Source organism: Musca domestica, unplaced genomic scaffold (genome assembly GCF_030504385.1).
Source record: "Musca domestica strain aabys unplaced genomic scaffold, Musca_domestica.polishedcontigs.V.1.1 44, whole genome shotgun sequence".
Lineage (NCBI taxonomy): Eukaryota > Metazoa > Arthropoda > Insecta > Diptera > Muscidae > Musca > Musca domestica.
The window spans coordinates 7,350,342-7,377,211 of record NW_026712334.1 but is presented as its reverse complement, the minus strand read 5'-3'; the positions used below and the strand labels follow the sequence as shown (position 1 = coordinate 7,377,211).

Here is a 26,870-nt window from a genome sequence, read left to right as displayed (position 1 = left end):
AAGTACTTACATAACGACTTTTCGTAAGCACTGAATTAACCGATTTTGGTACCCCCATTTCGGATATTTTTTAAGTTTTAGTCATATTTTCCATACAATTTTGAAAATTATTTTAACTATTAATATGAAAGGACCTCTTCAAATATAAAAGCTTTTAGTTATTTTGAGGGTCTTGGCCCCATTTTAAAAAAATTGACCTGGTAATTCAGACTCTTTTGGAGTTTGCTCTTCTAATACAATACCAACACCTCTACTTTGAATTTGCCACAGGCCACAACAAATTGGTTGGGAACGTATACTTGAGTGGTAGCGTTATATCGGAGATATACCAAATATGTACTTATAAAAATATATTCTATAGGAATATAACACGGAACGATATTAAAGAATATGAAATTTTACTACGAAGAAGTATTTTAATCAATTTCAAGTCAAATCGATTAATAAATATGTACTATATGATATAGCTGAAATCAGGGTGTACCTTTTCATGGAAATTGGGACATATCTTTTTATGGATGTTATACTCAAAAATGGACCGCGATATACCCATATTCTGTTCCAATAATTCTAGATGTAATTCAAAAATCTCTATAAAATTTCTCTAACTTAAGTTTTGCGAAGTATCATTGGACCGTACTGTTTCAAACATTTTGCGAATCGTAACAAGTCAAAAACTTTGTCCCTTGGAATGATTCGACCGGGTCAAATATGCAAAAGTGTAAGATGCGATTTTATAGTCGCCAAATTCGGGGAAATTTGTCCGAATTCTATATGTGAAGATAACTTCGACCCCTGATGTAGTCATGGGGCTAGTGTCCCAGAAATGGTACATTTTTAGATTGCTTTAAAGCATGTAGTTTTCAGATGTAATTCTAAAGATATATCTGGCTATGTCGGCGACAATGTGCCTGTCGTTTAGCACAACAGTTAACTAGGCTGGTAGTGTAGATAATTACTTTAAATTAATCGAAATACACCTCATTATACACTCAGCCATATGGCTAGAGACGGTATATAATAAGGGCAAAGCGTGCTTCATTGAAATAACGGTTATATACCTCTCTTTGAACCAAGTCCATTTCAGGAGATTTGTAGTCGATCTAGCGATGTCCCTCCGTCTATCTGGCTGGCTGGTGTGCAAGATAACTCTCAAAGTGTGCATCCTATTTGGTCCAAACTAAATATCCAAATTTTTCTCTCAACCAGAAACTTGAGATGGATATGGAATTTATGATTTCGCATAAAATTGGATATAAATATTCAATTTTAACATATAGTCCAAATCCTGGCACGTTGCAATATCTATATCATACTTATTTAGAATCGATACAAAATGGACAATATTGGCACATTCCTACGAAACCAACTCCATAGAGGGTCAATTATTTGCATAATTATAATAGAAGTCAAAATTTATTTAAATGATGGAAAATTGGCTGAGGGTATACAACTGCCGGCAAACACGATTGATACTTTTTAACTTGTTGGTCCTATCAAATGATCAACCATCCTCTCATCGTAACCCATCAGACAATTCAAACTCGCCATTTGCTCATCCCTTCACAGAAAATCCATTTTAAAGCCAGTGCTTAGAATACTTACTACAGACTACTTTCTGATGTATTCAGATGGATATAAAATTTATACAATCTCAACTCATATGGGACTATCCACCATTCCCAACATTCCTTCGCGTTCACAAATGACAAGTCATTCCGCGCCAGCAAACAAATCACAATCTTACCTCTGAAAATAGAAGAGAAAAAAACAAACGAATATTTATTACATATTTTATACAAAAGATTATTATTTATAGACCCTAATAAAAATGTTGTTTTTAAAGTTCCAATGAAACACAAATTCGCTTTGCAACATTCAAAGTTAGGCAAAGAAACAAAACTAAAATATTCCAAGGAAATGACATCATGTGCAAAGTTTAGAGAGATTGTGCATTGTTTCCATTTGGTTTAATATCCTTTTCAAGGGAATGACTGAGTTTATGGCTCAAAAGCTCATTTGTTGAGTTCCGGAAACTGCCAATCACATAAATGTCCAAAATAAAAAAAAAACATGTGATGACATCATCGAGTTAACAAAAAAATAAGTAGATTTTTTTAGAAATCTTCCTTTCTGGCTGGATCTTTATCAATTCAATGTTGATAACATTACCCTCGTCGTCGTCAAATAGTAGTGATTGAAGTGAAATCAAGGTTTACTAAATCAATTAGCAAGCAAATGTCAAATACATGTCAACCAAAAAAGTTCCGAAAAAAAAAAAAAAACAGAAAACTAACTGCAAACAAAGTGGTGTTGAGCTGTCATCATTGTCAGTCGCACTGAAAATTATTGAGAAAACAATTCGAAGGAGAGGTGTTCGGGCGGGCAATGATTTGTCCGTCCGGCTCTGTTTGGCTGGCCATATCTATGTATGTGATGTGGTGGTGATTTATTAGAATTCAAATTAAGGTTAAAATAGCAATTATTACTACAACAAAAACAACAACAACGCCACTAAAACTAAACAATAAACATTGTCATGTGTTTGAAAGTTTGATTTTCAATGATGATGCTCTGCTGTCGCTGACTTTCATTGAATTTGCGCAAATTAAATTAAACAAATGTTTTTTTTTTTTTTTGTTATTATGGAAATATCAATGGAAGATCGCCAGCATATATGGCGGTAAATTTCCATTGAAAAAAAAAAACTATAAATTGTCAGAGACAACATTTCAGAGATAGAAACAAATTGTCTTTAGTATTAATAGAAAAAAAAATTGTCCCCAGCAGCAGGAATTTTTCCCGTATAGAAAAACCAGCTGCTGGAGAATAAGTAAGCAAATACTATAGTCGTGCTACAACACTATAATATATTGGAAAACCTCCACGCATTTTAATCGATTAGCTTTTAATTGCGACCTGTAGAGCGGAAAGTTTTAATTTTTGGTCCATTTGAACCTCTAAATATACATCTTAAAAAACAATAAGCTTCAATTCTGTCCCCAATCCTACCCCATGAAAAATTTCATGAGAATTGGACAATAATTACGACTTGAATAAAATACTGCCAATACATAGTTTCGAAAGGTGAAAAAAAAAAATACAAAATGTCGAGTCGATTGGTTTATACAGGGTGAGATGAAAAAACTGCGAACAATTTCAGACTACTATCATTTCTAAGCCACTCGTCCGAGAGCTGTTAGAATTATTCCAGTGACAGCATTTTTGTGAGGATTTTCCAGAAAAAAGTTATTCGTGAAGGAATTCAGGCGTGATAGTGTGATTTCTTTATATTTGGCTAGAAAACCACAAGTGGCTATCGTTAGAGCACTCCAGCATTTAAATGTGAATAAATCTTATTTGTCTCGTACCATCGCTCGTTACCGTGATACTGGTAGCGTAGCCCAACGTCAAGGAAGTGGACGGAAGAAAACAGCAACATCATCAAAAATGGTTCGAAAATTAAGAAGCGGCTTAATAGAAACCCACGACGCAGTGGCCCAATAATGGCTCGTGAGCTGAACATATCGCAATATTCCATTCGGCCAATATTGAAAAATGAGCTCGGGGTAAAGCCATTGAAATTCCAAAAAGTGCAAAAACTTACACCGCAACGGAAAGAAAATAGACTGAAAAGAGCTAAAGAGTTCCTTCGTTTGGCCTGCCGAATTTGATTTTTTCTGATGAGAAAACATTCGTTGTCCAGCAGTTTGAAAACAAACAAAATGATCGTTTTTACTTGCCAAAGAGGTCAGCTGAAAATGGGCACCTTCGGTTGTCGACCAGAACTCAAGCGCCGGAAATGGTGATGGTGTGGGCCGCCATAACAGGCGATGGCTCTACGCTCATATTATTCCACCGTGGCATCAGAATAAATGCCGTGTTGCGGTTCCTGGTACCTAACACCGATAAGCCAACAATCGATACCTCAACGAATAAATATTGTCATCAGAGAAGAACGATCACTAAGAAAGAAGAAGCAAGAAGCTAAACTTTGCCACAACAAAAAAATTGATTTGACGAATACAAAAATTCAGACCGTCAGAGTCTTTCAATTAAAACAAGTGTTTTATTGAAGCCTTAACCACCAGTGCCTTATTAGCAACACGTAAATATCGCCTGTATACTTGTTGTGTTGTCTAATATTCATAGCTTTGTTGTTCGTCTTTGTGCAACAAATAATACACTTTCGACTCTAAATCTACTCTGTAGATTTAGATCCGCTACAAGTCCACAAGCCTGTATCGGAACTTGTACATGCCAAATATTATCGCGAAAATATTCTGGAGGGTGTATTAAAGTCTTGGGGAAGCAAACATTTGGGACGCAGACCTTGGACATTCCAACAGGACTCAGCACCATCGCACTTAGCAAGCATGGTTACAAAATGAGGTTCCTCGCTTGATTTCCAATGCACAATGGCCACCAAAATCTGCGGATACCAATCCGTTGGACTATTGTGTCTGGAGTATTTTTTTGAAGCAAGGTTGGCACTAAAAAATACCAAAGTGTCGATCACCTCAAGCAAGCGCTTCCCCGGGAATGGGCCAAAATAGCGCAGAGAAACATTCGGGCAGCATGTGACGGTTTTATTGGACGTTCGAAGGTCATAATTCGCGCCAAAGGTGACCAATTCGAACAAATCTAAACTTATTCTAAAATTTGATGCTATATTCGTCATTTTTTGCTTTCATTCAAGAAAATTTAAAAAAGTGCAAAAGTTATGGTGTTTTACTTTGTTGCAGTTTTTTTTTATCTCACCCTGTACATATCGTGTTTGGTGCATCAAATAAACGAAATCGGTTGAAAATATATCCAAATCCACAACACATTTCAAATTATATTGAAATGTGACGTACACAGCGTGTTTAATGCATCAAATGCATGAAATCGGCCGAAAATATATATGGGAGCCATATCCAAATCTGAACCGATTTCAATATAATTTGCCTAATTTATTTTTCGATCGATCAATAGGTATGTGCATATAAATTCTAAATTTTTGGGAGGTACATACGACTCTGATGACATGTCTCCAGTTCCAAGTGGAATTTCAAAAAATTATATAGCCTATGTTACTTTCAGGCGATGTTGTAGTATACTTGGAAATTTTCAAGAAATTCTGTGCAGCGATTTTCTAGTTCATAAATTACAAACAAATAAACATACAAACATTTTCCTCTTTTATAGACATAGATTCGACATTAATTTTTTGAATCAAACATGTATGACAAACTTCCAAGTCTAACGCAACCCCCTATTATACTAATTTCTAATATGTGGGGCACAACAATCATCGAAGTGTAAAAAAAAAATTGGCTTGCATTAATCCATTAGCTAATTTTTGCAAATTTTATATTTCGATATTGCAAAACAAACAAGACATCAATGCTCGCCGCAAATTATGTCAAACATATGCAGCATGGCAATAATGGCCGAAATTATTTGGAAAACTAAAAATAAAAATATACAAAAAACGTTTAAGCCATTAAGAAAAACGTTTGATTTCAATCAAAACACGTACAACAAAAATATGTCAAGTTCATCGTGCGCAACAAAAAGAAAAAAAAACAAAACAAATAAATGCTTCAAAGAAGAGACCCACTAAAAATTCCAAAGAAACATAAATTAAGAGAATTTAAATCGAATGCGCGTTGAAAAAAAAAAAAACAAACAACAAATATTTGCAAAATATTTCAAGTTATGAATAATTCACAGAAACATGGTTGCGTTACTTCTTTAACTCAGTCATAAGGTTACTCCTCACGCGCACCCTCTATTTTCAAGTTGAGGTTAGTCATTGGAATGAGTACATTTACATTACGTGACGTAACGTAGACGTTGTGACTTTTTTTTGGATGTGTGTTTCAAATTTAAACTTTCAATATATTGTTCGGTCTATGAATGGATGATTCAAGTTTAAAGAATTTCTCATGATGTTGATCATGAGAAGGGAATTTGTGCTGGAGGAGTAGGAGGAGAAGAAGATAAACAAATAGATAAAAAAGAGAACAGAAAACTAATTATGATTTTAGTTTTTTGTTTGCGTTTAAGTAAACAATAGTCATTATGTCAATATAAGTGTTAATGATTTTTTTATTTTTAATTGAGAGGAAATCAGAGGGAGAGGTTATTTCAACATTTATATATATATGAATCAGAATATTTCGAAGAAATTTCAGATTTGTTTGAACCACAAAATCGCAACTATTTGATGGCAAAAAAAAGTCTTAATTTTATATTTTATTTTTAGCTATTAGCGTTTCTTCTCCTCCCTGAGCCTCTTTTATATTTTCAAAAAATACAACAATTTTGCAAAAAAAAAAAAAAAACTCATTGAAATTGCGATAACTTATTTGCCATTGCTCTCTCTCTCTCTCTCTCAATATGACATCATTCTAGACGGATTTTTATGAGCCGTAGCTATTTACACCTTTCATACGTTTTGTTGTTATTGCTTTTTTTCATTAAACGGCTGTTGTGAGCTGGTAGAAACAAGTGCTTGTGGAAAATTTGTTGATGTCAGCGTTTTTGTAAATGCCATTACCAGCAGCGCCGGCATATATTGATTAGTTTTGAAAGCATTGATGTGCACACACATACATATGTTGGAATTTCGTTTATGGTCATAACATATTAAACCTCTGGTCATAATAGCTTTCAGTTTATCTGAAAACTTAAAATTGGCCATAAAAATATTATGGCAATTACTTAAAAAAATTGTGAAAAAGGTTAGGTCAGCATATGAAAGTGATCAAAGGAATAGCACACTTTATGAATCTTCAGTCATCATTCAAGTAAAGTAGACCTCAGGAGATGAGGCGTTTGTTTTGCATAGAAGAAAAAAAATCCTCTACTATTTGCGCAGTTCGGATAAAACATATATGTATGTGTCCTAACCTATATGTAACCGATTTTTACCAAATTTAATACACACTGAATCCGTTCGCATGTGCCAAAATCCACTCAAATTGGACTTATATTAACCATATGGTGCTCAATAAACTTGAAATCTGGTAAATACAGGGTGAGATAAAAAAACTGCAACAAAGTCAAACGCTATAATTTTTACATTTGTCGGAAATAGCATCAAATTTCAGAATAAGTTTAGATTTGTTCGAATTGGTCACCTTTGGCAGGAATTATGGCCTTCAAACGGCCAATGAAGCCGACACACGCTGCCCGAATGTTGCTCCTCGGCGAAGAGCTTGCTTGAGGTGATGCCTTTATTCTGATGCCACGGTCGATTAGTACGAGCGGAGAGCGACCATCGGATGTTATGGCGGACCACAGCATCGCCATGGCCGGCGCTTGAGTTCTGGTGGCCAACCGAAGGTGCACATTTTCAGCTGACCTGTTTGGCAAGTAAACACGGTCATTTTGTTTATTTACAAACTGCTGGACAACGAATGTTTTCACCTCGGAGAAAACCAATTTCGGCAGTCCACCACTTTCGGCCAAGCGAAGCAACTCTTTAGCTCTTTTGAGTCTATCTTCTTTCAGTTGATGTGTAAGTTCTTGAACTTTTTGGAATTTCAATGGCTTTGCCCCGAGCTCATTTATCAATATTTGCCGAATGGAATATTGCGATATGTTCAACTCACGAGCCATTTTTCGGGCACTGCGACGCGTGTTTTGATCAAGTCGCTTCATTACTTTTCGAACCATTTCTGCTGATGTTGTTGTTGATGTTGCTTCCTTGAAGTCGGGCTACGCTACCAGTGTCACGGTAACGAGCGATGGCACGAGACACAAAAGATTTATTCACATTTTTAAATGCTGGAGAGCTCTAACGATAGCCACTTGTGGTTTCCCAGCTAAATATAAAGAAATCACTCTTGATTTCCATCACGAATAATTTTTTTTCTGGAAAATTCCCACCCAAATTGCTTTTGTACGCTTGTAAACAAGTACATTGTAACATCTATCGGACGAGTGGCTTAGAAATGACAGCATTTTGAAGTTGGTTGCTGTTTTTTCATTTCACTCTGTATATGGGAGCTATAGCTATATCTGAACCTATTTCTATCAATTTTAAAATGCTTATTTTTAGGCTCAATTTGCCAAATTCCATCCTATTAGGGCTTATATTACACATTAGTGCACAGTAAAAGGCAAATCAGAGGTAGATATATATGAGAGCTAAATCTAAATTATGACCAATTTCAGTAGGGATCGTCCTTGGACCAAACAACTGATTTGTGCAAAATTTCATCTCGATCGGGCAATAGATGCGACCTGCACTTTGTTTACAAAAATACACGGACAGACGGACGGACATGCATAAATCGTCTCAGAATGTGATTCTATGCAGATTATCAAAGGGAACTATGAGTCTAACTCGCTTCCTTCTCTATGTTACAAACAAATACACACAGACATAATACCTTGGACACATTGTGGTGCAGGGTATAACAATATATTTATAAATTGAGGACAATTTATCCTACCCAGATAAAATTTCAATTTTTTTTTTTATTCAGGGATTCTATAGAAACAGAAATAAACACACGAAAAATTAGGGAATATTTTCGTTACTTTTTTTTATTTTTAATTTTTTTTGGAAACATTGATGTTATTATTTTTTATAAATATTTTTTTTAATTCTTTTATTGATATGCAGAAGTGAAGAGATTTCTCTTTAGTTGAAGAAGAATATTTTGTTTTTGACGCCATCTCTATAAATGGTTTGTGGAGAATTAGAACAAATAATTTTGTAGAATATTTTGACTTGCTACGATCCCGTTTAAATTAATTTTTAACCATATTTAAAAAATTACCAAAAATACCACTTTGTTAACTCGCTTAAAATCTCCTTCGTACATATTTTTATTTGCAATATAAATAACTGAACTTTATTATGTAACAATTTAAATTAGGTCAAGTATGTTATATATATGGACGTAAACATCGTTCCTTATCGAATACTAAAAAATTGAAATCATAAATATTTAATAAGGAATCTGTAAACCAGAAATCGAAATGTTTATATATGAAGATAAGTGGTATACTGCCTTTCGATTTTTGATAAAAAAATTTAAAACTTCAGTATGAGGTTTAGAAAAGGCCCATTTATCGAGGGAGAAATCTTAATGTCTGAGAGAGAGAGAAATTCTTCTTTAAACGGAAGATCTCATATATGTATATAATCTAAAAATATATAAAAAAGTTTTCTATTTTTTAAATTCCAAACTCCTTCGGCCAATTATTTAACGCTATAAATATAACTACCTCACCACTCTGGCTGGCTGCCTGACTGGTTGGTGTGGCTGACAATCGTCACAAATTATGTTATCTCTTAGCTTTTTTCAATTTACCGTTGTTTTTTTTATTTTTGTCGGTTCACTAGCTTTAATAGTATCGCTGAAGCCAACATACAAAAAAAATGCCAGCAAAAAAAACAATATTAATTTCAATTTTATCTTATCGGGAAGTACAATTATCGGTCACGTACATACATATATATAGCAGAAGAGTATATAGCTTGGCAGTTTTACTTCATGGTTGTGTGTGGTGGTGCTGGTGCTATTTTGTAGTGCCGCATTTTTTTCTCTTTAGATTACAGTAAATTGAAAAAAAGCACTGTTTGACGACATCGTCGTTCAGACGATGATAAAACAAATGTTGAAACCATAGAAGCAGAACAGATAAAGTTAAATAATAATCTAGCTATAATTCACATATCTTTCAAAATATTCAAGGCAAACGATTATTGGGCTATGTAGTCGTCAGAACCAATGAATTGCTATTTCATAGGGGAAACAATGAAAAATAAAACAACACACCACACATCGCAGCAGAACATTTTGACAGCCCATGCGTTACTAGTAATGACTACCACATATCCTCTGCATTACCAGTAAGCTACAAATTATTTAGTTATTCCTATAAAATTTACAAGTCAAAGCAAGTTACTTTAATCTCGCCAAATAATGAGTAACGGCTCAATTTTAAAACACAGGTCGCTGGTTTGAATCTCCTCGGCAGAAAAAAATATGCAAACAAGTAAAAAAAGCAGTAAGCTCGGCCGGGCCGAACTTTGAACACCCTTCACCATTTAGACCGAATTTGAAAATTTTCAAAAAAAAAAAAAAATAATTAATTTTATTCATTAAAAATTCTGCTAAAATTTTAAAGAACCCAAATATAGCCGTTATATTGGGATCTATACGAAGACGTGGACCTACATTAAAAATATTAAAATATTCAATACGAAACTTGAATCCGGTGAATAATGTAGCTAAAATCATCAAAATACCATATATGGGAAGGTACCGTTATATCGCAGCTGGAACTGGACCTGGACCTGCATAAACAATTTTCAGCCACAGTTCCTATTAGGAACTTTATATACGAAATTTTAAACAATTTCGGTGAATATTGTACCTAAAATCTTCAAAATACCGAATATCGGGAGGTACTGATATATGGGGCATTCGTAGCCTAAAACTTAATATTGGGGTCGCTGTTCATATGTAGCCTGGACATATGGAGGTGATTCCGGAAATGTTTACAATAATTATACGAAAAGCGCCGTTATTAATTTGTAATAATTTGAAATTCTAAAAGTTGATATTCACTTCGTATTTTATATAAAGATTTGGAGGTAGTTTGAAAATTTGTACAGTAGCTATTCGAAAAATACCAATTCGAAATGTTGGTATCTGTGGTTGAGAGAAAGAGCTGGTTTCGGATATACATTTTTACTATAATTGTATTAAATTTGGTAAAGGGTGCTGAATTCCTGAAATTTAATATGGATATCACTTTTTGGTATCTGAGGTTGAGATAGGTAGATTTTTTTTAAAATGCATACTTTAACTGTACGAAAAGAACTCTATATGATACTAAATTTGGTATTGGGGATGCAGCTGGAATTCTGAAATTTTGAGGTTACGATATGGAGATGGATTTGGAAATGTGTACTATGATTGTTCGAACAGTACTAAGTGCTACTTAAATAGGAAGTGGGTGAAGGGATAGAGATGGAATCTCGAAATTTAATATTGAGGTCTCCGTTGGTATCTGGAAATGAGATATGGAGGTGGTTTTGGAAATGTGTACTATAATTGTACGAAAAGTACTAGGTGGTACTAAATTTGGTATTGGAAGAAGGAAAAGAGCTTATATCCACAAATAAGATATTGAGGTCTCCTTTTGTATCTGGAAATTAGATATGGAAGTGGTTTTGGAAATGTGTACTATAATTGTACGAAAAGTACTAGGTGGTACTAAATTGGGTATTGGGTGAAGGAATAGAGGTGGAATCCCGGAATTAGATATTGAGGTCTCTGTGGTTAAGATGTGGATATGGTTTTGGAAATGTGTACTGCAATTGTTCGAAGAGTACAAAGTGGTGCTAAAATGGATATTGGGCTAAGGGAAATTTGATATAGATGTTACTGTTGGCGACTGTTGATAAGATATTATATTGAGGGATTTGTTGGTGTCTGGAATTGAGATATGAGACGTTGAAATAGTTTTGGACAGAAAAATTGGATGTGGGTGCATTGTGTTATGGTTTTACGAATATTCTCCTCGGTAAACTTCAAAATTAAATTTTTAAGACTTTGGTGTAGTAAAAGATAAACATTTTCCGATCCGAAAAAGGAAAAGGTTGAATAATGTACAAGGTGGTGCAAAATTAGTCCTCCTATAAGAAAATGCTATAAATTTTACGTTTGGCCCCTAATGTCTTAATTACAGCCAAAAAACATCGGAATGTCTGTCAAATACATAAGCATGTACAAGGTGGTGCAAAAGTAAACTTCCGACGTGTTTTGGCTGTAATTAAGACCTTAGGGGCTAATCGTAAAATGTATAGCATTTTCTGATAGGAGGATTACTTTTGCGCTACACTGTATAAAGCCTTAAAAGTCTGAAAAGTTAGTACAATGCATGAAGTTTTGACTAAAAACTGAACAAATTGTGAATTTTAAGTCTAAAAAGGCATAACAGCAACCGTCGGAAGGAATTTAAAATTTTAAGGTAGACTTCTTTCGCCGACGAAGTAGCGGTCACTTGCTAGTGTATGTGTGAATGTCAAAAAGGGACAAATGACGCGAATACATACATTTTATCATAAAGTACTAAAGTACTTTTGTTAGCCTTAATTTTTATAGAATCCCCGAGTTATGTGATTTACGTAAAACGTAAACGCAAAAACCAATACCTCTCACCCATTTTCCAGAAATAAAAAAATCACTTATTTTATTATTTTTAAAAACATATTGGAAATTTGTTCTATAATTAAAATTGTTATTATCATTTTTTTGTTCTTTTACATTTTTTTTATTATTATTAAAACATGCTCATTTTTGTCAAAAAATAGAAATTACATTAAGAACAAAAAAAAAAAAAAGAAATAAAATAAAATATTAAGGGTTGGGGGAAAATAAAATAATTATTCAAAAAGATAATTAAATCAAATGAAATTGAAATGTTTTTATAGCTTAGGATTATCGAAGAGAGTGCCTCGCGTTATAACAATGTCCGCATAGGGTCCCTCCTGGGTGATATTAAGGGCACGGAATTTTTTCAATACCAACAGGGAGTAGAATTTCTGGGCGGCCTGTTTGCGGCTGTTGTTGCCCGTCAGCTCGGACAGGACCAGACAATCCTGGGCGACCATGCGATTCTTGACGGCATAGAACATTTGGGCCGCACGCTTGTTGAGCACACGCTCTTCAAATTGTTCACTGGTCTCGTTTTCTTGCTGTTCTTCCTGTGGTGCAGTGGGAATTTCAAAGGAGGGTGCAGTGGCGGCGGGTGTTTGCTGCTGTGCATTTGATGGAGGACATTCATTCCAATCGGAGGCCAGACTGGAGGCTAGGTTATTTGTCGTTGTGGTATTGTTCTGTTGTTGCTGTTGTGACATATTTTCTGCCTCTTTGAGAATGGAGGATATTTGATCTACAGGGAGATTTGGTATTGATTCAATGGCTTCAATTTCCGGATGGTGGGGTGTCATTTGTCCATGATGCAAGTTACCCGGTGTCATGTTGACGTGATCGAAATCGTGGTCATTGTCCAGATCATGATGTAGATTACCCAAATCACTGGGCAGGGTACTGTTGAGGTTATCCAAATTGTGAATGTCGTTGAGGGCAAACATGGGATTCGGGCTGCGCTGGCAATTGTCATAGATGGTGGCCTCTGCTGGCGGCAATGTGGAGTCGTTTTGACCACCCACTCCGGCCACATCCAGGCGCAGAGAATCTGCTGTGGCATTTGCCATACTCTCTTGTTCTCTCACCTGTTCCGGCATGGAGACATTCTGTTGCGTTAAGGTTGTGTCCAATGGGGCTGCGGCTGGTTCATTGGTAATGGCATCCAATTTACGTTTACGTCCACCCTTTTTGGTTATAATGGCATTGGAATCGTTTTCGTTTTCATTATGTATGTGATCGAGAGCCAACATGTCGGCCGGGCCCAAACAGGTAAAATCTTCCAGGGGTGTGAAACGGGAAATCAAATGGCGATTGTAGTTGATCATGAGCACACGGGCCGGTATCATACGAGAGGGTAGTGAGAATAGCTTCTCCACACCTCCGGTCTCTTTCCAGTACATCAGACGCTTGGTGGGTGGTGCCAAATCGAGAATGGTTACAATATCTGAGGTATTTGCCAGCTGGGCTTTCATCTCCTCGCCGGAGATATTCTTGACCTCGTCGACGATAAGTTTACGTTTGCGCTTGGCATTTTTGGTTACACCCTTGTAGGCCGAAGCCTCAATGGGGGCTAGGGCAAAACTTTCCTCCTCGTTCTGGAGCAGGGTTGATTGTTCGAGATTTTCATCGGCTTGTTCGGGTGGAGCCTGTTTGTTGGGAGTTTCCATTTGGGCATGTTCATCTTCATTTTGATGATGGGCCGGCAGCGGTGAACCTTGGCATGAGGAGGCCGGTGACGGAGCTCTGACATCAAAATGATCATCATCGGAATCTTCAATAATGGGTAGATTTTCAAGGCGTTGCTGGACCTCCGGGTCCAAACGTGGCGGTTCGCCGAATAGCTCATCACCAAACAGTTCTGGCTGGCCAAACTCATCACCAAAACCATCAGCCTCCTCGATGTCCAGACGGGGTTGGGACATGTGACTCGGCTCATTGAGACTGATACTGGCCTCATTGCCCTCCCCTGCTCCTCGGCCCATGTGTGGCATAACCTCATCTTCGAACAGCTGATCATTCATGTGCGAGTCTAGGTGGTCTCGCATCATATCTGGCGTGTCACTGCCAAAGCCAATGTCACCAAATCCGTCGTCGTGCAACGAGTGCGACATGCTGCCATAGTCTTCTCGCATGGTAATCTCATCGGCCCGCGATTGATTCATGGCAAACTGGGCTTCGATGTCGATATCGTTTAGCTCCGGCAAGGCCGTGTCAAAGTCGTGAAATACCTCAGGTAGTGTAATGGCATTTACATTGGCCTCCCGATGTCCCTCCGGCAGATCAACCATGCCCGGACGAAATGCCATTTTTATCTTTACAAAGGCCTCATTACAATCGGCCAGCAGATATTTGGCTTTGCGCGAATAGATGCGTACGACGCCCAGCAACAAGTGGCCGGAGGTGCGCAGCGCCAGCTTGACCTTGGGCTGCATAATGCCCTCGACGGATTTCTCAATGTTGGTCTCAAAGACATGAGCCTTTGTGATTTTTTTGTCCCAATGGGCCGCCAGCCATACTCTTGCCAAAGGGCCTTTTTTGGCCAATATAATGTGTGCATAAAACATATTCAACTGTTACTGACTCTCTCTCACTCTCTTTTACTCCCTCTCTCTCTCTTTCTCTTTGTCTATGTATCGTCTGTGTCGTCTTCTGACAAATCTCTGTTTTGCTTTTTTCTTAGATATTCTATTGAGAAGTAGTAGTAGAAGTAGTAGCTGATGTTGTTGTTCTTGGCTGTAGTAGAATCATGTGTCTTTCTTTCTTTTGTTTTAGATTGTCATGTGAAATTTGTTATTGTTTCTGGAATTGTAAATATAAACAATGAAGAAGAAGAAGAAAAGACGGTAAGAAATTTGTATTGCAAACATTTTTCAATTCAAAACAATTTTTTTTGGTTTAATATCTAACTATACAAAGTTAAAACAAAAGAAGAGGTGGAGAGAAAAAACAAAATGAAAACAACAAAAAAAAAAAAAAGGAAATTAAAAATCGGTGATCCTTTGCAAGGATCACTGGAAAGGGAAAATTAAAAAAAAAAAAAAAAACAAAACAAAAAAGAAGATGGTGGGTAACAGAGGTCAGAGATCTACAGTTGCTTTTTATGTTTTTTGCGGTACAATTTGAAGTTTACATGTGAGCGCCTCACGTTGGGCGGCAAATATAAATGTTTAGCAAAGGACAAAAGTGTTAATGAAATCTTGTTTTTTATCGCCTATAAATCATAGAATTGTAAAAATAATTACATCATTGTCCCCACGTTGGGCGCCAACACACTTATGTAAATGATGGTGGCAAATAAAAAACGTATAAATCATTAGGTGCTTTGGCATGAGTCAGCTGGCGGCTGCATGATGGTGACAAAACAATTATTAATCAGATGAGAGAGCAATAAACCAAAATTTGGGAATATTATATTACAACAGAGATGGTGGTATTGAAATGAATAATAAAAAATAGAAAGATTATGGTTTCAAAAACAATACAATACTGATTTCGCTATATTTAAGAATTTGTATTTCTTCTATTTCTGGACCCAGTAAAATCATAAAGAGGAGATTATTAATTTTTTTGATGCGTTACTGTCTTCCTTCCAGGTACGATCAAATTTTATTGCATATTATTGTTTTCTACATAAAAACTAAAAAAAAATTTTAATTTTGGTTGCACAATTGAAATAGAAAAACGTGCATTTATTTGCACATTTCTGCATAAATTTGCAAATTTTCTATCTTCCAGTCATGATCGATTTTTTTGTATATATAGAATGTATATTTTCTAGATAAGAAGTCCAAAGGAATGAAAAATTTGTAATAATTCATTTTTCAAATTGCATATTTTTTGTAGAATTAAAATGGAAAAAAAAAAATAAGAAAAAAAAAGAAAAAAAAATTGCGCATATTTTTTCGTATTGCTGCATGGGCGAGATGAAAAAACTGCAACCAAGTTTAGACTGCTGTTCTAAGCCGCTCGTCCGACAGCTGTTAAAATTACTCCAGTGACAGCTCATTATATTGTCCACAAGCGTACAAAAGCATTTTGGTGAGAATTTTCCAGAAAATAGTTATTCGTGATGGAATTTAAGTGATAGTGTGATTTCTTTATATTTGGCTGGAAAACCACAAGTGGCTATCGTTAAAGCACTCCAGCATTTAAAAGTGAATCAATCTTTTGTGTCTCATACCATCGCTCATTACCGTGATACTAGTAGCGTAGCTTGACGTCAAGGAAGTGAACGGAAAAAACATATAAATATCAGAAACATATCGCAATATTCCATTCGGCAAATATTGAAAAATGAGCTCGGGATAAAGCCATTGAAATTTCAAAAAGTGCAAAAACTTACACCGCAACAGAAAGAAAATAGACTCTAAAGAGCTAAAGAGTTGCTTCGCTTGACCGAAAGTGGTAAACTGTCGAATTTGGTTTTCTCCGATGAGAAAACATTCGTTGTCCAGCAGTTTGTAAGCAAACAAAATTATCGTATTTACTTGCCAAAGAGGTTAGCTGAAATGTGCACCGTCGGTTAGCCACCAGAACTCAAGCACCGCCTATGGTGATGGTGTGAGCCACCATAATATCCGATGGTCGCTCTCCGCTCGTATTAATTGACCGTGGCATCAGGAATAAATGCCGAATATTATCGCGAAAATATTCTGGAGAGTGTATGAAGGCCTTGGACACGCAAACATTTCGGCCGCAGACCTTGGACATTCCAACAGGACTCGGCACGCGCCAAGAATGATTACAAAATGAGGTTCCTCGCTTCATTTCCAGCGCACAATGACCACCAAAATCTCCGGATACCAATCCGTTGGACTTTTGTGGCTGGAGTATTTTGGAAAGCAAGGATGGCAATAAAAAATACAAGTGTGTCTATCAACTCAAGCAAGCGCTTCGCCGGGAATGGGCCAAAATAATGCAGAGCAATATTCGGGCAGCATGTGACGCATGTTTCATTGGCCGTTCGAAGGCCATAATTCGTGCCAAAGGTGACCAATTCGAACAAATCTAAAATTATTCCAAAACTTGATGCTATTTCCGACATTTCTTGCTTTCATTCAATAGATTTTAAAAAATGTAAAAATTATGGCGTTTGACTTTGTTGCAGTTTTTTTTTTATCTCACCCTGTATGTATGCCACCTTCATCATTACCAGTAATGACAAAGTATATGCCTTTTTCATTACAAATAGGCCAAGACAATGACAACTACATACCATATGCATAAATAAACCAAAAATAAAGACATCTACATAAAAAAATAAAGATTTATTCCTATAAAATTGACAAGACAAAATAGCTTACTTTCACCATACCATGTAATAAGTAATGGCCATAATGGGGGAATCCTGGTACCATTATTTGGTAATCCAATTTTTTGTTGGTCTTTTACAGAATGCCCTTATCTATGTAGTTTTCTTTCTAAAAACAAACTTGTGGTCGTTGGTTTGTGTCAGTTCTATTTTAAGGTAATTCATGTTCCCTTAAATAATTCCTTTATTTTTTGAAACATATATTTTCATATAAATATTTCCGATAAGACACTACACATAGCGTTTTCATCACTAAAAATAGATGGTTAATAATAATTATAACACTTGAGACTCCTCCACTCTTCGATTCGAAAAAAAAAATTCAATTAAACAATTTTTCAAATGCAAAAACAGACACACAAACATCCGTCATTTCTATTTAAGTAGAAAACAAAAAGGTACGAAAAAATGACACAACATATTTAAGTACTCGCTTATGAGCACCATCAACTACCTACAATAATTTGCCGGCTTTACGTTACTTATTTGTTTCTAGTTCTTGTTGTTGTTGTTTTCTATTTATTCATAATTTTGTGCATGTGTTTAATAACAAAAAAACAGCAGCAACAACACCATCACATTGCATTTAATTAACGAACCATCGTCGTCGTTGATGGGAATTTTATTTATTTCAAGGTAGCAGTAAAAACCAATTGAGGAACGACCCCCACCCTCCCCCACTTCATTTGCGCTGCTATTTGAATTGGATATTGGTTCAGGTGTAAGTGTTAGAGCGTATGTGGCGTTTGGGTGTTTTTGCGTCTGGCAATTATGGTTTCCAATGAATCATTTAAAATTTGAGAAAAAAAAAAATAATATTGTCGGTATTTTTTTTTTTCTTTTCAACAACACCTAACTAAATCATCCTCCACTTCAAGTCTGGACAATGTGTTGTTCGTTAGCCACTGCTGTTTCCTTCCAAATTAGGAATCGTAACGTTGTTTTTCAAATTTTGCACGTTTCTTAGAAATTCTGTTCTTGGGGGGAATTAATATAACTGAATTTGAAATTTTAACACGTTTTGGGATTTTTTCGCTATTATTTTGCATCCTGAAATTTGTCAAAAGCGGCTTGGAATGGATTATGTCACATATTGGTATTTGTTAAGTATAACCAAAATAAAAAAAATTACAGATATAAAATATTCTTCTATAGGCGTCTATACATAACATATATTCTTTAATCTTAGCAGCCTCTTAGGACTTCTCTAGACGGAATCCAGGTAGAGGGGCTTCTATATTATAAGTATTCTATGTTTATATTGAGGAGGACTACTCATCATGAAAAAATTATGTCTTCTTTTTGCTAGTTTGGGGAGAAAGAAATAGTAATCCATGCTAGTTCCTCTCTTTTCCTCTGGGTTTTTGTGCACGACTTCCCTCTCCCACTCTTAGAAAAAACTCTTAATTCTAACTAACTTTTCGAGCAGGAGTAACACTCGATTGCTCCCACATATAACAGAAAGGAGTAAAGAGTAAAGTTTGGGAAATTCCTACTATTCGAGCACTCTCGCATGCGAACAATTTTCATTTCCGAGTGAAAGGTGCAGTTCTCCATTTTACTGTTGGAGTACTCTTAAACTAATTCGAGCTTTTTGACACTCTCTCATATTTTTTTTAAAGGAATAACAAGCGATCGCTCAGACATAAAATAAAAAACTGAAGAGCAATTCCCACTAGCGAGTATGTTTCATTCGCGAATAAAAACGGACAAATCTGAGCAATGGAAGACACAGAAGATTTTCTAGAGGCCTTTTGTGGACAGAAGATCTGTTTCTGAGGTTTTCTTTGGTCAGCAGATCTAGCATCTTGAAAGGTTTTAATACCTTCTAGAGGTGTACTGTGAACTGAGGGTCTTCTAGAGTTATACTGTAGACTAAGAATATTTTTTTGGTATTCAGAAGAACTATTTGGGATCTGCAATGGACTGAAAATCTGTTAAAGGTCTTCAATAGACAGAAAACCTTCCAGAACGCTATCTAAAGGTCTTCCATATATAGGAAACATGTTAAGAGTCTTACCCCAACGAAAGACATACCAGAGAGCTTCTATAAAGAATAAGTCTTTCTAGAGATCTCCTTGGTCAGCTATTTGCAGAAGAACTTCCAGGGTCTTCTAGGGGCAGACGATCTGTTAAAGACCTCCAATAGACAGAGGGCTTTCTTGGGATATGTTATGGACAGCAGACCTTCTGGAGGCATTCTATGGGCAGATGACAAATTAAGAGTCTTGACCAAAAACAGAATATCTTCGAGAGGTGTTCTATAAAACAAAATAAGTCTTTCTAGACATCTTTGTCAACTATGGACAGAAGACTTTCTAAAGGTCTACTAGGGACGGAAGACCGGATAAAAACTCCCAAAAACAGAAGGTCTTCTTGAGATCTACTGTGAACAGAAGCATTTGTAGAGAGAATGCCTTCCTAAGAGCTTTTATATAGAGAACTCTTCTGCAGATCGTCCGTAGGCAGAAGACACCTTCAGAGTTTTCAGCAGACAGAAGCGCTTCTAGAGATCTACAATGGACTGAAGAGCTGTTAAAGGTATTATAGACAGACAGTAGACATCCTAGAGTGTTTATATAGAGAATACCCCTAAAGAGAGATGATTTGAGAAGGTTTTCCATAGACGACTTTTCAGGGAAGGCTAGAGGTATTCTATAAAGAGAAAACCTCCAAAAGGTCTTTTCACGAAAGTAGGCAATTTTGTGTGTTTTTATTAAAAAAAATACTTTATTATAATATTTTTATTAAAAAAAATACTTTATTATAGTATTTGAAAAAAATATATATTTAATTTGAAAAAAAATATATATTTGCGAATAAAAATATTAACTTGAATTCCGCTAGCCTTTTATGAAACTAACTTAGGAGCAAGGAAAGTTAGGAAAATATTCCTAAAAGTTACTTATTTTTGACCAGGAATATCTGTGCATTAAAATCAACAGGGACTGTCCGAAATTATTCAGATTTTTTGAACATTTTATATGGTTGACATTTTGATTGAAATTTCAATTTCCGTCTGTGAGGATCTTCGGCCTCTCCTGCAATCATTTGTTTACTCTTACTCTCTTACGAGAGGATACGTTCAAACGACTGCCAACATTGTTGCATGTAACAACATGTAACAACGTCTCCAACATCCAAATAAAGTAAAAAAAAAACAAAAACAACAGCCATGCGTGTGTGCAAAAATTTTAAAAGTTATTTAAAAAAACTTGAGAATGTGAAAAAAATAACAAAAAAAAATTTTGACAGATGATATGTTTACACATTAGCCTTGAAAATAACTTCACGATTTCTAATAAACAATTATTTATTTTATACAAATTTTTTATTTAATTTTTTTCTCGACTTCAAGCATCTTCTCTATACATGCATAACATGAGATTAAAAAAAATATTTTATTCATTGCTCTTGGAATTAGAAAAAAAAAACACTTTAAAAGTCATGATGATATTAATTTATTTTTTACACCCCGCCGTACACCATTGAGCTGCTAAACGCGAGGCAGATCCGCCGATCCAGGCACGCAAAGTTATTACTTCAAAGGCAGAAAGTTTCAAAAACAGAAAAGAGGTAAGGGTAAGGGGAGCAATAAAGAAAAGCAGTAAGTAATAACTACAACAATATCCCCGCACACAATTGACAGTTAACGTTGGAAGGAAAATAATAATGATAGACAACAACACAAGATGAGAGATTAGAAAAAAATTAAGTTTTTCTAAGCGTTTTGCTGTGGAGTGTGAGCGCACGTTGGGCGTTCATTTGCTTTATTGACAACACAAAAGTCGTAATCGTCGTCGCCGTCGCCGTCATTGTCGTAAAGAAATCATTTGTACTTCGTTCGTATCGTGGACACCTTGAACTTTAGACATCGGAAATAGTTGGAATAATTACATGACAAGTACATTATTCATAACCCTCTGTGCACCCAACCCCGAGACCTGTAAACAATTGGCTTGCTTGACGTTTTAGCATGGCTAATAAAGATAATATCGAGAATCAAAAGGGATTAAAGATAAATTATTTCAAAGAAAATTTTGGAAACTGGAGTTTTATAAAAAAAAAAAAAAAAAACAAATCCAAAGTCATTTATTAGGGAGTGGACCTTCTCTATGGGACTACTATTGAGATGAGACTGTGTCCGTACGGACCTTAAATGTAAAATGTTTAAATGTCTTCTATAGAAAGAAGACACTAAGAAATTCAGCAAAAACTTGTTCCACTTTTATCATTTCTAGTAATAACAACCACATACCCCTTGCATTACTAGTTTGCGAAAACATAGTGGCTTACTCCACTCCTACATTTATTTGCAAAAGAAAAGAACTTACTTTTATCATGTCAAGTAATATGTAAAGGCGGCACAGGATAAGCACGTCCGACTATAAGACCTAAGGTTATTGGTTCGAGTCTCCTTGCCCAAAAAAGTGCAGATTTTTCCGACGTGTATACTCGTCGTAAGACTACAATTAATGATCGTAATAGTGGATGAGACCACCAACCAGAACTCCAACACCTAGCATCAGGGAAACAATATAACAAAATATGAAATATGAAATTAAAGCCAAATATAGCCAGACCTCCGAAACCCACTCGAAATTGAGCGGAAACGGAAAAAAACTTAACTTTTTGATGTCACTCGAAAAGGAGTGAGCTTATTTTCCTCATTTTTGAGTGGGAGCAAATTCATTAAAAATCGAACAGATGCTACTCTTGCTGAGCAGTCTATTTCGACGATTTTGTTCCCACTCTAATTTTTCAAACAGGAGTGAATCGGGAGTGCTCCCGCACAAAACAAAACTCCCGAGTGAAAGCGAGCAAATCTGTGCTTGAAATTTAACTCTGGTGCTCAGAAAAGAAAACGACTGATTTCATTGCTTTTTGGTGACAGAAATTTTTCTGATCCTTTGAAGCACCAGATCCTCTTTATATCCTCCATATATATAAAAATCTATCGAAGATGTATTCTAAAGACAGAAGATCATCGTATTTTGAAGACAGAAGATGATTGAAAGGTTTTTTGAAAGGTCTCCTAATCTTCGAAAGGTATTCTACAGACAGAATATCTTTGAAAGGTCTTCTACAGACAGAAGAGCTTTGAAAGATCTTCTAAAGCCAGCAGACCTTCGAAAGGTCTTCTAAAGACAGAACACCGTCGAAAGGACTCCTAAGAACAGAAGATCTTTGAAAGGTCTTCTAAAGCCAGAAGACATTCGAAAGGTCTTCTCAAGACAGAACACCGTCGAAGTATCCTTATAAGTAGAAGGCATTTGAAAGGCCTTCTAAAAACAGAATACCATTGAAGTCTTCTAAAGATAAAATACCTTCCATAGACCATCTAACGAAAGACGAAAGACCTTTGAAAGGTCTTCTAAAGGCAGAGGAACTTTGAAAGATCTTCATGGACAGAAGACGCTAGAAAAGCCTTCTAAATACATAAGACGTTCGAAAGGTTTTCTGAAGCCAGAACATCTTTCCAAGATAGAAGATCTTTAAAATGTCTTCTAAAGCCAGAGGTCATGTGATTGAAGTTCTTCTAAAGACAGATTATATTTTCCTAAAATATCTTCATATACAGAATAAAGAACATTCCATAGTCCTTCAAAAAACAGAAGACCTTCGAGAGGTCTTCTAAAGGCAGATGGGCTTTCGAAAAACTGGAGGTACAGTTATATGGAGGCTATACCAAAAAAAGTAGACCTATGTTGAACTTTAACTACACTCTAAGAACCCACATTTCAAATTACAGTCTACTTGATTGTGAATTGTTGGAACCCTTTGAAACACCGAAAATCAAATGTATCTTAACAGTGGGGAACTATACCAAAAAGAGGACCTATATAGCTCATTTTCCTTTACCGGGTCCCCTTTCCATAAAATCTCTTTAATAGGTCTTCGATAGAACATTTCGCTGCTATTATTCACATTTTCCGAATTGTTAGCCTTAATTTGAATATTTGGATGTTTCATTTCCGTTGTTCCCATTTGGATTTTCAATATCAAATATTTTGGGAGTACTACAAACATCTGTACCAAATTGCATTCATTTGTCTTGAGAATTGAAAACTCTGTCAACAGTCGACTTTGGATTGTATGGGACAACCCCGCATTTAGGGGTCTCCGACATATATTTTTAGGTGTTGCAAACGGATTGGAAAACTTAATAAACTATATATTTCTGCATCCTAATAACCCTTTGAAATATTATCATTAAAATTCCAAATGCGGTACATTTTTACAGTATGTATCTACTTGCTGCCGGTTTTCATATTTTTCTTTTCCATATATCCAAACAATGACGTCTCACATTGTATCGTTTTTTTTTCTACACTTGGGGTGTTGGTGTACAATGACTTTTTAGTTACCAAGATCACATGTCACAGACCGTCCCACCACATTGCATGACACAGACACTGGAAAAAGATGTGACACGATCAGCAGACCCCGCCAGCCAGCCATTCATTCTTGGAGACAATTACAAAAAAGCAAAAGAAGAAAAAAAAACTTGTCAACCGATTGTTGGGGAGAGTCTGTCGTCATCGGCATCATGAAATTCAAACAATGGCGAATGATGATGGCGGCGGTGTTTGGTGGTGGTGACGATGATGACCAAGTCAATCCCCCATAAAATAACCGGTCGGCGCGGTCCGGTGTAGCTGGCTGTTGCGGGTTTTCTGTTGCCGCCGCTGTTGTTTTTGTGAGAAAGCTTGAAAAAACAAGTGTTTTTTTTTGTTTTTATTTTCTTGTTTGTTTTGTAACCAGTTTTACAAAAATCCAAAACGAACAAAAAAAAATCTTGTAGCTCTCCACCCAAAAGATGATTTACTTGTACTTGTACGGCTGTGTGGCTTTTTCCAACATCTTCTTTTAAAGTCGGTTCTCCCCCAGCCACAACAACAAATCATATGTTGTTTGTCCAGTTTATTGTTTTCTTAAAATATTTATGCTTTCTCAGCAAGATTCCCGTTCTTTCTAGTCCAAGTGTCAGCGACGAGGAGTCCAAAATTGTGTCAAAGCGCTACTAGCTTTGCTGTTGGTGCAACAAGTCTTTTGTTGGGTAGACAGCAAAACATGTCTATGGATGGAGACTAACTCCCTCCCTCCATCCTCCTAGTCACTCGGACGACTCGGTTGGAATTTATTGATAATATATTTCTTTCTCTCCCATAATTGTCACATCTTCACTTCACTACTGTAGACGCAAGAGATTTTTTTTCTCAATAATAATTTATAACAATGACATACTTTCTCTCCGCATGGCCGTACGTTCATTATTGATTCGAATGAGAAGACATGGAACCCATAAAAGGTCCTCTTTGAATGGAAGACTAGCAACAGGTATTATGTCTATGGAAATTTATTAGAAGGTCAACTGTGTCTACAAAAAAAAAAACTTATTGACGTTGATTTTTGATGATATTCCTTCTCAACACTGCCTTCGGAAGATCTTCTCTCTATACAAGACCTTTCGAGGGTTTCTCTGATAAGTTTCATGTATACGGTTTTTTGTGAAGAAAATTGAATTCTGAGTTTGTATGAGATTTATATGATTTTTGGAGAAATCAAATGGGACTAATATTCAAGAATTTTTGATAGATATTTTAAAGATGACCCCTGATTTCAATTATTGTATTTTGCAAATTTGATGCAGAATAATTTTGTCTTTGATGTTATGTTTTTAAATACAAGGTGGTGCAAAAGTAATCCTCCAATCAGAAAATGATAAAAATTTTACGATTGGCCCCTAATGCCTCCATAACATCCAAAAAAACAATAATTAAGGGCCAATCGTAAAATGTATACCATTTTCTGATAAGAGGATTACTTTTGCGCCACCCTGTAAGAGGCTTTGAAAGAGAATTTTGAATAAATTCACATAAGGTACGGATTTAACCCTAAAATGAGTTTCAATATATATGAATTCCTGGTGTTTTGATAAGATTTAGACTTTTAGGACCCATAGTAGAATTTTTGACTTGCTACGGTTGCCGTTTAACGGGAATTTTTAACCCTTTAAAAAAAAAACATTTCAAAACTCCGATACAAGTGTCTTCTATTTTTAGTTATATACTGCCTAGGTCTGTTTGGACTAAATCCGTTTCAGGACATTTGGAGTCGATCTAACGATGTCCGTCCGTCCGTCTGGCTGGTGCGAAGAGGTCAAAACATGGTACATCGTAATATTATCAAATTTAAATCGAGTTCTGAGATGGGCAACATCGGTCCACTCCTTTTAGTACTCCCTCCACAAAAGGTCGAAATTATCAAAAAACAAAAAACAAGTAAAAAAGCACCTAAGTTCGACCGGGCCGAACTTTTAATACCCTTCACCCTTTCGAAGGAACATGAAAAATTTCAAAAAAATATTCCGAAGACATGGTCCTGCATACGAATGTTTTTTGTCATAGGATGTAGTGCCCATTACGAACTTCAAATACGAAATTTGTTGCAATAACGGTGAATAATGTCGCTAAAATCATGAAAATACGGAGTATCGTTAGATGCCGTCATATGGGGGCTATACGAAGACGTAGACCTACAAAATTTTTGTCATAGGCTATTACGAACTTCAAATTCGAAATTTGAAATAATTCCGGTAAATAATGTCTCTAAAATCATGCACCGTTATATGGGGGCTATACGAAAACTTGGACCGACATGGCCCATTTACGAACTAAACCTGCCTACTGGTAATTTTAGCCTTCCATCTCAATTCATAATCAAACAAAATGGTGATTTATATAATTTTCTTAAAGGATTCTATTCGTTATCAAAGAGGAATATGCATCTCTAAATTCCTGCATAACATATTCACAAGTCATGTAACCAAACGACTAACGGAAATTCTCTAAAAATAGTTTAAAACACAACCCAACACGCATATATTTTAAAAATATTTTTTTTTTTTTTTTTTACATGATAGAGATTACTGCCGAGAAAGTATGTCACATATTAGAACAACAACAAACAAGAAATACAACAAAGCTCCACGATTGTCTGCAGCAGTCGGTTATTGAAAAAAACAAACCACATTCCCCGGCAAGCAAACCGCATAAGAAAACTAACAAATGAGAATGACTACAAAACATGGCTGGATTTCAATTCTGCAAAGACTGACGACTAGACAACTGGAAGCTTGGAGTTTGCAAAAAAAAAAAAACATTTTCTTTTCTGCTTGGAAATTCGTTCCAAGTGTTTGTCAGGCGGACATAAAGTTGACACTTGATTACAACTAGGAAAAAAATAAAAATTTAACAAAAGAGCACAAATTTTATTAAATTGGCTAGACAAAATTGAGAGGTACTGGAAATATTTTCGAAATAAAGAAATAAAATGTAAACAATTTCTTTATATTTTTTTATATTCTGAATTATTTATGAATTTTG

General features: G+C 35.8%; 1 protein-coding gene and 1 long non-coding RNA gene across 3 annotated transcripts in view; both read right to left on the bottom strand.

The window, feature by feature from the left end:
- The window catches only part of LOC101889356 (moesin/ezrin/radixin homolog 1), a 70,777-nt gene that overhangs the window by 40,480 nt on the left and 3,427 nt on the right, over positions 1–26,870 (bottom strand). The window lies entirely within an intron of this gene.
- LOC105261701 (double-strand-break repair protein rad21 homolog A) overlaps positions 12,268–26,870 on the bottom strand; it is a 41,812-nt gene continuing 27,209 nt past the window's right edge. For both annotated transcript variants that reach the window (XR_002194391.2, XR_891488.3), the window contains exon 3: positions 12,268–14,969. This is a non-coding gene — a long non-coding RNA (double-strand-break repair protein rad21 homolog A). The remainder of the gene's footprint in view (positions 14,970–26,870) is intronic.